Source organism: Apium graveolens, chromosome 9, assembly GCF_009905375.1.
Source record: "Apium graveolens cultivar Ventura chromosome 9, ASM990537v1, whole genome shotgun sequence".
Classification (NCBI taxonomy): Eukaryota; Viridiplantae; Streptophyta; class Magnoliopsida; order Apiales; family Apiaceae; genus Apium; species Apium graveolens.
In genome coordinates this window covers 212,710,126-212,723,165 of record NC_133655.1, presented here as the reverse complement: position 1 = coordinate 212,723,165, position 13,040 = coordinate 212,710,126, and positions in this window count along the sequence as shown.

Below are 13,040 nucleotides of genomic sequence, written 5' to 3'. Positions count from 1 at the left end.
TACTAACGGATATGGCAATTTGAAAGTTGGCAATGTCATCATTAAAAACATCTCTCTTGTGGAGGATTAAAGCATAATCTTCTGAGCATAAGTCAGTTTTGTGACAGGGGATACAATGTTGATTTCAGAACAGAAAGATGTTTGATCTCTCACAGGAAAGATGAGAAGCTTGCTTTACAGGGGGTAAGGAAAGGTAATCTGTACGTAGCTGACTTGAAGTCTACTTGTGATGGAGTAAGCAAATGTTTCTACAGCAAAGCTTCATCAGAACTAAGTTGGCTATGGCACAAGAAGCTCTCGCACTTGAACTTCAAGACAATGAACTCTCTGATCAAGAGAGAACTAGTGAGAGGACTACCACAGATGGAATTCTGTCAAGAAGGACTCTGTGAAGCATATGAAAAAGGGAAATCAAAGAAAGAATCACACAGAAGCAAGGAAATGACAAGTATAACCGAACCTCTTCAGCTGATTCACATGGATTTATTTGGTCCAGTGAACGTATTGTCACTATCAAGGAAAAGATATGCTTTAGTGATGATCGATGATTTTTCCAAGTACACATGGGTGTTGTTTTTACAATCCAAGGATGAAGCACCTCAGCTGATAGTGGTTCATATAAAGAAGATTGAGTTGGAAGCGAAACTACCTGTTAGAAAGATCAGATCAGATAATGGGATAAAATTCAAGAATGCATTTCTAAATGAATTTTGTACGGAGAAAGGTATTTCAAGACAGTATTCAGCTCCAAGGACTCCACAACAAAACGGGGTAGTAGAAAGGAAGAATCGTACCTTGGTTGAAGCAGCAAGGACTATGATAAGTGAATCAAGACTTCCTACCTACTTCTGGGCTGAAGCTGTCAACACAACATGTTACACTCAAAATCGTACCCTGATTAATAAAGATCATGACAAGACTCCTTATGAGATAATGGCTGACAAGAAACCAATACTGAAATACTTTCATGTGTTTGGTGCTAAATGTTTTGTGCTGAAGGAAGGAAATGAACATCTAGGAAAGTTTGATGCTAAAGCAGAAGAAGGCATATTTCTTGGTTATTCTCTGGAATCTAAAGCTTATAGGGTTTATATGATTGCTGATCAGAAGGTGATTGAAAGCCTTAATGTAACATTCGATGATACCAAATTGGCAAGTCTGCAGAGAGAAAATGATTCTGAATATCTGGAATTTGAAAATCTATCAGATGATCCTTTGGATATAATAGAACCTGAGATTTCTAGAACTGTTCCTGTAGTACATGGCAATACTAATTCATGATCAAGTGGTGATAATGGTGGAAACAATGATCATGATAATCATTCAGGAACCCCATCAAGAACCACTACAAAAAGATCAGAATCATCCGGTCATGGTGACAACAACTCAGGGGGAGCAGGAAGAGGATCTATAGTTCACACTCAACATTAGACTGAACAAGAAGAAACATCAAGATCATATCTGCCTCGTCAAAAAGATGGTCACTTTTCAGGGTTTCTTTCATAAATGGAACCTAAGAAAGTGGATGAGGCACTGGAAGATCCAGATTGGGTTATTGCTATGCAAGAAGAACTCAATCAGTTTGAGAGGCTAAAGGTATGGAAGCTGGTACCCCGACCAAAGGACAAGTCAGTGATAGGCACTAAATGGGTATTCAGGAAGAAGCTAGATGAAGATGGCATTGTAACGAGAAACAAAGCCATACTGGTAGCTAAAGGTTACTCTCAAGAAGAGGGTATAGATTATGATGAAACTTATGCACCGGTGGCTAGACTTGAGGCAATCATGATGTTTCTGGCATTCGCAACACATTCATAATTCAAAGTTTATTAAATGGATGTGAATAGTGCATTCTTGAATGGGGAGATAGAAGAAGAAGTGTATGTGGAACAACCACCAGGTTTTGAAGATCCAAATCTGGCTGATTTTGTATACTTTCTATTCAAAGCTCTCTATGGTCTTAAGCAAGCTCTAAGGACATGGTATGACACTCTCTCTGAGTTTTTACGTGAAAATGGTTTTACTAGAGGTGTCATAGATAAAAATCTGTTTCATAAAATGCATAAATCTGATATGATATTAGTTCAAGTATATGTTGACGATATTATATTTGGTTCTACTAATGATGATCTTTGCAAAAGATTCTCTAAGCTAATGCAAAATATGTACGAGATGAGTATGATGGGAGAGTTGAACTACTTTCTTGGTTTACAAGTGAGTTAAAGGAAAGATGGAATATACATTTGTCAATCCAAGTATATTAGAGAACTTCTCAAGAAGTATAATCTGGAAGATTCAACTCCAGCAAAGACTCCCATGCCAACAGCCTCCAAACTTGATCAGGACAAAACTGGTAAGAAAGTTGACATAACAAGCTACAGAGGTATGATAGGCTCATTACTTTATCTCACAGCAAGTAGACCAAATATTATGTTTGCAACATGCTTATGTGCTAGATTTAAAGCTGAACCAAAAGAATCTCATCTTATAGTTGTTAAAAGAATATTTAGGTACCTTAAGGGAACTCCAAATCTTGGAATTTGGTACCCTAAAGGTACAGGTTTTGACGTAGTTGGCTATACAGATTCAGATTTTGCAGGTTGTAAGATTAACCGGAAAAGTACATCAGGAAGTTGTCATTTTCTTGGAAGAAGATTTGTATCGTGGCATAGCAAAAAGCAACACTCAGTATCCACATCAACTGTTGAAGCTGAATACATAGCTGCTGGGAGCTGTTGTGCTCAAATCTTGTGGATGAGGAACCAACTCCGGGATTATGGTTTGTTGGTGTCAAAGATCCCAATATTCTGTGACAATACAAGTGCAATAACAATCTCAAACAATTCAGTTCAACACTCAAGAACAAAGCACATTGATATCAGGTATCACTTTATCAGAGAGCATGTCACAAATGGCACTGTGGAGTTACACTTTGTACCCACAGAGGGTCAAATTGCAGACATCTTCACCAAACCACTTAATGAAAACACTTTCTCTAAGTTGATTAGTGAACTTGGGATGTTAAATATTTCTAATTAAATTTAGAAGTCAATAACTGCAATTTATCCTGGTTAAATTCACTTGTTATTTAATTTCAATATCTTAAGGACATCTAAATTTACATGCCATTGATTATTTCTCGTAATTTAATCATTTATGTGCTTGCATACTATTTATATATATATATATATGTTTGAGCACATTTATATTGATAAACCAATGTAATTTAATTTCAGTGGACTTTAAGTAATTAATATTTAAAGGGGTTCATTGAAATTAATATTAATATTGCAGCATAATTATTTTTCAAAAAAATTATAGTGTTATCAATAAAATGATAATATTTGTAAAAATAGTGAAATATAATTGTGATTTATTATTTGTTTTAAACATTCTTTTCATTGAAAATATTTAAAAAAAAGGGTGTTTAAAATAAATTTCAGGCTGGGTCGCAAGAGAGAAAGACTTAGAAAATTTTCTAAGTAAAATCCCTCTGTGTCGCCACAGAGAGTTTGTACTTAGAATATTTCTAAGTGTGACTCTCCTGTGTCGCCACAAAGAGTTTGTGCTTGGAAAATTTCTAAGTGTGACTCTCTTGTGTCACCACAGACTATGTCGTCACAGAGAGTTTGTACTTAGACTATTTCTAAGTGTGACTCTCCTGTGTCGCCACAGAGACACCACAGTGCTCTGTGGTCGCCACAGAGAGATGTCGCCACACAGCACTTGGTGCTTGTGTCTTTGTTATTTGTGCTGCGAGTATATATACATACACTGCATTTTTTTATATACACACAGCAACATAAATCGCAGGAGAATAGAAATTTGATTTTGATCAAATCAGTAACAGAACTCTGCCAAAATTTATAACTTTTATGGATTCTGAAAGCCCATAACCTACAGATCATTTTAAGACCAGTTTCAACAAATTCCACCGGCTATTTGTTGAAATCGACTTGCACTTGATTTTGTGTGTTTAAGGTTTTGTTTGGCTAGTTAACTAATTGATTTAATTTTAACTAATTTCAATTTAAGGCCTTGTTTGGTTAATCTTTTAAAAAAAGTGTGTTTTTAAAGAGTGGTCAATTTATCTCATCTAATAATTCGAAGGGCACAATTAAATTTGTTTTAAATCTAAATTTTATTCTCATTTTAATTAAATGGCGAATAATATTCAGATTCCAAAAACAAATTTTATGTCTATTATTGAAGTGATCCAGTGAAAATGGTATATTTTGAGATTTGGATCCATTTTCTAAATGAACACTCCATTGTGCGCTCCACATTAACTACTAATGTGAAACTGAATGTTGAGCTTCTCAAGCATGTGCATACAACAGCTACAAATTCTTCTGATGATGAACAATTAGCTTTTTCCTTTGACATTGGTGATGATATACTCAGAATCACAGAGGACGATTTCAATGAACATCTTCAGCTACCTCGTGATAATTTTGATGACACTCCAGAAGACTGGGAATTACTCAGCTTTTTCAGAGCAATAAGGAGCACAATGGCAGAGAATGATGACTTACCAAGGCACTTCAACAAAAGTCATCTTCCAAAGGAATGGAATCTATTCTTCAATATATTGTCTCACTGCTTAGCTCCCAAGACTGCTGGATTCCACGGACTGACTATCTTCAATCAAATTGTTGGGGTTGCTGTCATAAATAATCTTCGCATCAACGTTGGGCGGTTATTCATGAAGCACATTTTGGAGAACCAATCACATCGTCAAAACTTTATCTCAATGGAAAACTATCAGAAGCACAAAAGGCAACAACTCACAGTGACATCTTGGAAGATCCTTCTGTCTTGTCTCGACTATTAGTGACTAAATTGCACAAGAAAGGGAACTATTCAAATACAAATGTTGCTTTCCTAACAGACCACGTGATAGATGTCTTTGCCACTATCAATGCTCAATATGAAGAAGAAGACGAAGCTGAAGATGAACCTGAAGCTGAAGATGAACCTCAAGCTGAAAATGAACCACAGGAAAATATTGATGATGAACCTGAAGAAAATATGAATGCAGAAGCAGATCAACCCGATCCTGAGCATGGTGATCAAGCAGAGGCTGAAGTTGAACAAGAACAAGAAGCTGAACCTGAAGATTCTCCACAACCTCAACCTGAAGCTGCTAGTCCACCTCCTCAAGCTGCTGAGTCCACTCACTCTAATACATCTGTCTACAGACCAGCTTTCTCAGGTATGGGTACTTCTGCTATGAGTAATACTTTTGAAGCATGCTCTGATTTCATTAGTATAGATCAATTACATCTTGACCCACATCACACACATCTACTTATTGAAGAAGTAGATAGGAGAGGGAGTGAATTTGGCATACCACAAGTTCATAACCACCCTCTAGAGCCCAATCAAACACCTTTAACTCTCCTAGCTCAAACCCTAGAGTATAAGGACCTCATGCATATAGAGGGAGAAACTGTACTAGATGCAGCAAATAAGAAAGGTACTTTGAGAGAACCCACAGCTCTGTCTCCTTTGAAGCAAAGAAGTGAATTTCCTGAGACAACTATAAACCTCCAGGTATCTTCTCAAAAGGATTCTCTAGCTAAAAAGGCAATTAAACAGTTACTAGATCTATCTTCTCAACAAGGTAGATCTATTGAAATTCGCCCGTCGGCCACGACATCCTGTAATGAGTCAAACACGCTATCCAATATCCAAGCTCTTGAATTATTAAATAAGTCGATTAGAAGAGTTCTATTTGGTGAGGAAGTATTTACGGAAATAGGGCATACAACCATTTTATGGTTGGAATATCCTGTTAAAGGTCCTTCAATGGATCCACTGCCTTTACAGGTGTTAGGAGAGAGTGATGTAACCGCTGCCAAACCTAGCACAACACTTACCTCCCCAGGACTAATAAACCTGGATGCATCTTCGGATAGTAGATCCGACATAGGCGCGGATCGGCAACCCATTGGCGATGAACTAGATTTAACTAGTGAGCCTAAGGGGAATATATCTTCACAGATATAAGGGAAAGCTGGGGATCAGATGCCAAATATGACGGCCCCAGTGCTCCTCCCAGAGATTCTAACTCTGGATGAGTCATCTCCTGATGACAGACAACTTGTCTCAGACAAGGATTGAGAATTGCGAACTCCCATTGCACCACTACTGACCTCCTTAAGGATGGCTCCAGTGTCTTCTGTAGGTACACTTGGAACTCGGAGCTTTGAGCGGAGTGAACACGTGAGAACGAGTGACACACATGACCCTAAACCGAGTGATAGAGTACTAAGCGATACACAGCGAGAAGCCTGTGAGACACCTACCATCCAAACTACACCTATAGATCTTTCAAACTATGTCACTAAATTCTATCTTGAAGAGCAGCTGGCTTTCAAAGACAGCTATCTTAAAAAATAGATGGCTCTTAAAGATCAACATTTTCAGACAGAACTATCTCTCAGGGATCATCAGATCGCCAGTCTTTCCGATCAACTTGAACATCAACAAGCAGCATTCGCTAGTTTACGGGAATTCGTTGAGCGATCTCTCTCTCATACAAGAAAAGGAAAAGCAATTGTCAACACTGAGCCAAAGATCTCAGTTAGCAAGCAAGCGCCGCTCCCGGTCTCATCTGAAGCAGCTCTTGCCAGTACTGGGCCAATGATCTCAGTCAGTAAGCAACTGCCTGTTTCTCTTGAGATCCCTGTTTCAACCTTACATGCTCAATCAATACCAGCTATGAAGGATAACCCAACTGAGGGGGGGAAAAGGGTAGTAGAACAAGAAAAAGTAGATGATGTTGTTAATCTACTTCAAGATGCCTTTCAAACTGCTGGTACTTATGATGAATTTGGAGATGAGATGGAGGAAGAACTAGAAGAGAGAATTGATGAAAGGGTGCTCTTCAAGGAAAGATTTTCTAAGGAGAGTGCAACATCTCAGGGGGAGCAGTCAGGACATCTGAGCCAAATCATTACAACTCAGATAAATCTGCTATCTCAGATATATGCTCCAAAACCCTTATTCTCTGAAGATGAACTAGAAGAAGGTGAAATAGATGAAAGTGATGTTTCGATGGGGTGTGAGCCAAGATTTGAGGAAGTGGCTTCGGAAGAAATGAAGATTATATCTGAAGATGAAGAATTTGAAGATGAAGATGCTTTCTCAGACGACTGTCTGTTCTATGGACTTCCAGACAAAATAAATCGCTCTTATATAGAGATTCAAGTAGATGGAAAGATCAAAAGCAAGAATTCAAAGAGCTATTCAAAGAAGGAGGAACATAGAAGAGAGAGAAGCATATCTTCGAGCTAACAGGAAAAGAAGTAATTGGGAAGATATAAAGAAGAAGATGGACAAACCAGAAACATATCAATATTCAAACCCTGGTAACTCTAATCTGCTGAGAACTATGGAACATTACAGAAATGAGCATGAAAATATCCATGAGTTCTATGATCAGTTCAGCAAAATAATCACTGGAACTACTGTGAACACTCTGAAGAATGGATGGAAGATCACTATCAATCACAGAGATGGTCTATAGATGAAAGTGTCTACCAGTGTGCTGAAGAAGTTGAACATTGTTGAACTGTTTGTCCTAGCCTAAAAAATCCCATGGTTGAAATAGAATGAGAATGAATATTTCAGAGACAAACTTTGGAGAATGATGATGAATGTATCTTCTCAAGCCTTTTGTATCCATTCATGATCAAAGTAGTTGCAGATGGCAGGTTGCAAAATATCAGTATGTCTGACCAACATCTGAGATCCATTCGATATCTACAACTCACTTTTCTTGAAAGTCAACCCAGGAGTAAAAGAGCAAAACTGGAGGCACCAGGAGTCAAAAGATCATAAGCAGACCTTAAAGTTGCTGAAGTTCTATATGTTTACAGACTCAATGACAAAATGATCAGAGACACAGAGAAGGACATGAGGAAAGTTGGAAGAGCTTATCATGAGATAGTACTAATTAATGGAGAACCAGAAATGAATCTTCTAAAAGATAGTAAACCTATCATCAGCACTAACAGTGAAGGGGAACTAGTCTTTCAGATTAATCAAGCAAAGATCAAGATCAATGATTTCAGAACAAGCTCATCAGAAGCAATTTATCAAGCCTTAATGGACGTCAAGCTCTCCACATGTAAGGAGGATAAAATTGCATTGATCTCAATCATAAGGATACTTGATGAGGTATTGGAAGAAGAGTCAATCAATGACACCAAGAGAGTACGAGGACATCTTAATATGATACCAGTCTTCGTAATGTCCAGAAAATCATCTCTATTGTTTGATCTTGTTCCTAAATGTACCAAAGTCAAATACCATGAGATAATGCTTCATGAACTGAATAATCCACCTCCAGTCAATGCACTTGAGATAGAAGCTCGTGATTGTGTGCAAGCTAGATTAAATGAGCTGAAAGAGTCTCCTCCAAAACCTCCAGTTCTTAAGAAGAAAGCCTCTAAAAGAAAATCCGATCAGCCTCAAGAAGGAGAAGGAAACAGGAAGCAGAAGAGGACAAAGACAAAGAAGACATAGAGTATATGTTCAGGCTAGAGGAACACTTCTTTGTAATTTGTATCTTAAGAAATCTGGAAATGAATATGTAATCCAAAATATATTTAATATCTTTATCTGTTTTATAGTTCATACTTTTTCTTATTATCAGTTGAGTTATCCTTAGGGATTTGCTTGTCGAACTCTAACAATCAAATATGGGGAGATTGTAAAGCATAATGTAATGTAACATGTAATCGAGGATTTATAACTCAACATAAAAACAGAAACAGATAAATAATATTAAACTGTGAAGCACAGGAACCCTACAGATGAAGACAGGATAAACACAAAGAACCAAATAATGTGATTGACTCAATAAGTCCTCCAACAGATCATGGGAAGAAGTTCATTGTCATGTTCAAGCAGCCATGAATAATAAGACATCAAGGGACTTTGAGCATCAGTTGCATGTATTGATTTCAAGTGTTACAGATCAAGGGTTCAGTGAGAGAAGCAATGGATAAACATCAGTCTGTATCAACTCCGAAATAAAAGACAAATTGAATTAGGATCCTCTCAATGCTAGCTGTTTGTGAACCAGACCAGTGCACCAAACATCAGTATTCAAGAAAGTATTTTTATTCAATTACAGAAGAAAAATGATTGATACATTGAAGAATGGTTTGACAAAGAGCTAAAATACTCTAAGTCATGACAGCTCTCTCTATCTAGTTGCCACAGGAGTACTTATCGTCACAGAGTTGTTATCAGAGTTATGCACAAGACAACTCCGTCGCCATAGAGCTGTCACCACAGAGTTATGCACAAGACAACTCTATCGCCACAGAGTTATCGCCACAGAGCTGTTACCACAGAGATATGAACAAGACAACTCTGTCGCCACATAGTTGTTGCCACAGAGAAGGCACGGGGGAAGTTGTCGCCACAGAGAAGGCACAGGGGAAGCTGTCGCCACAGAGAAGGCACGGGGGATGCTGTCGCCACAGAGCTGTCGCCATAGATGATGTGTTCACTGCTTTGAAGTGTAGCAAATTTAATGAAATGAGTGGATAAGAATTGGCCACCTGTCTATTGAATTTGAAAAGACTACAGAAGCAAATTGAATGTATTTTCATTTAGTTAGTTATCTTCTTCAACAAACACAGAAAGTTTACGAGAGCTCCATTAAAGCTTCACATTTATTATCTTTGTAAGCATACTGTTATGCTGCTGAATTTATTGTAACTAATCAATACATTGATTAGATTGTAGCAATCTCAAGGTTTATATTAATAAAATAATATATTTCTTGAATTGTTTTGTGTTTTTTTTGATTCCGTACTTTTAACGAAGAACTTGAAACGAATCGAAAAAGATTGTAGGTATCGTATTCAACCCCCCCTTGACGATACTTTGGGACTAACACGACTAAAAGTTATATAGGGGAGTGGGGGAAAATTAATAGGCCTAGCCCATTCGGTCAGGCCCAAACCCACCAAAAAGCCCAAAAAAATAGGCACAACCCAACTCATAAACCGAATGCCGCGCTCAGACAGTCCGCGCCCCAACCGACAAGCTTTACTGACACCCCACATGGGCGACTAACACCCACGTGGACACATCACCAGCCATCAGTAGCGTACTCCTGACACATCACCAGCCATCAATAGCCTACGCCTGATACCTCCGCCACCTACTCCAGCAAGCATGACAATTCCTACACATCCCACAGGTATGTGTGCCACTCACATGCTCCTATCCCCTATAAATACCCAGCAAAGCAAAGGCGAAAATGGTTCACATTTTTTCCTACACGCTAGTAAGCTCTACATTCTCTCTAGCTTTCTATATTTAAAATATTATCGAAATATTTGCTCTTGCACCGGAGGTGTCCCTGGAGATCCCATCTCCACCGGAAATTCCGTTTCAGATACCATCATACTCGAACCCGGCACAACCCGGGAGAGAAGAAAGCCTGCGGAGATATAGAGGCTTATCAAAATGATTTTATTATTTTACTGTTATTCAAATTTTAAAATATAATATAATAATATAACAATAGATATAATAGAAAGAGTGCTCAAGATATACTATTTTCCAGCTTCAAGTGTCCAAAATGCTGATTGATGGTACTTTCTGTCCAAATTGTCCACTGAATATGCATCCTAGACATGCGTATTCAATTTTTTTTTTTAAATAAAGAGTACGCATCCTATACATGCATATTTATTTTAAAATAAAATATATATATTACGTGAATGACTAGTTACCAAAAGAAAAAGTGAATATGCATTCCTGTAATGTGTATCCTTTGTTATTTTTAAAAAAGTGAATAAGCATCTCCCAAATGTGTTTCCATTGGATATTTTGGGCAGACACTCCCAGCAATTAATATTTTCTGCATTTTCCCCCCAAATGGTGGGTATTTTGGTTTTTCACCCGATAGAATATGATTAGATATTCTACTATATAGTTGTGATAATTCAATTTCACATCCATATATTTTTCAATATTTACATATTTGTTGCAATAATATTATAATAAACTATGAAAAATAAAAATAATATTGCAACAGTATCATAAGTAATCTTACCTAATGCCTAGCTTTATAGCAGAGATCTAGCAAGGTATTCTAGGCATAAACCATTGGTATTGGATGTATAATTAGGTTTTACCGAGTCAAATCTGCTCCATATTTTTCGTTGCAGAAAAAAGATCCCTTCCCCCATCAAAAAAATAAGAAAATATTACAAAAATTATATTAATTGCATTCAGAATAAGTTCAAGACACATAAGGGCCCTAACCATATTTCGACTAGTAATCAATCCATAAAGACTAATAGAATATAAATAGGCACTCAAAACAAGTACATGTTAGAGCATCATTAAAAAACTCCTTATCAATCTCGATTCATTTTAACATGAACAAAAATTAAACTGAGGTCCTTGAATATAATACAATAGATAAGTTATCTTTCCAAATAGAGAAGAAGATAACAAATGCCACCTACCGGGGCCACGCTTGCTATCCACCTTGATTAAGGCTCTCAGATTGTCATACACCACATTGTCATCCTTGGTATCCATTCTCACTATGCATTGTTCTCCAAATTCTATCCAAGTCCTTTACAGTTAATTTATTTTGGCTTAAACCTACATCATTTATTTTGGCTTAAACCTACATCATGTTCGACCTCTGCTGTTAGCTGATCAAGAAAAGGTACGACCTGAAACTATGAAACAATGGTTTGTATTTGTTATGAGACCAAGCCAATCACACATTTAGACTTTCGACCAGATAAAGATATCCATAGTTGAGGAAGAGCAGGGATAATTGTATATGTAATTAAAAAATATTTTTTAAAAAACAAGTAAATTTAAAAAACTGGGCATCACACGGGTTATAAGCTAGTACGTATAATTGATACAAATAATTGCTAGTCAACTAAATTTAAAATTATTATATATCCTTATTATATCGACAACATATATGTATTTATTTATCTTCGTATGAAGTAAGAAATTCAAATATCATATTTCCACGTTGATAATGAACTTATTAAATTTTATTTATTTGTAGACTTTAAATGTAATGTATTATATCTAGAGTAGACAATTTGTACCGTTTCGTGTCCTTTGTGTAACGAAGGGTAATATACGTTTTGAATTCGTGTAGGGAAGGATAAACTGATATCTGTAACATATCGTTTCGTGTTTAATAATAATTAAATAAATATATAAAAATATTATATTTTTTGAATATAATTTTACACAACACACACACGCACACACACGCACGCACACATATATATATATATATATATATGTAGATGATCAAATAGAAACCAATTTTAAACTAGAAACTAGATTTAATATCAACCATTAGTATTTTTTAACTTAAATAATTCTAGACCACATATTATATTTATGTCTAGTAGTCTATATTTCACTCATCAGTCTCTCCAGTAACATTATCCACCCATACTTAAATATTACATACATATACATACATATGGCACATTGACCTTCACTTTCATCTTCGTTAATCACCGCCTCCATCTCCGTCGACCACCATTAATAATCGCTCTCATCTTCATCATTATCTTTAAAGCAACCTAATCTACCTCTAATTTCATCAGACCCCCTGTTTCTCATCACCAACATCGCTTGCTCAATTTCTGACAACATTTACACACCGCCACCACCAACGACTACAAATCTATAGAGTACATACCAACAATTATAACGAGTAGATTATCATTATTTTTATAAATACAATTATGAATATTGATTAAAAGGCATAAATCACTAAATTACAGTAATGTAAATTAGTGATTTATTCAATATATATTAGTGATATTTGTAGTACGAATTAGTGATTTTTTATAGTATATAATAGTAATTTTTGTTACAAAATTGGTAATTCATATATTTATACAATTGTAGTGGTTGGTGTAATTGAAGATCATAACTCGATGCTATAACAACGACGGTGAGTTTTTTTCGATGATTGGAAGTGATTATAATGATGAGACATGATATAT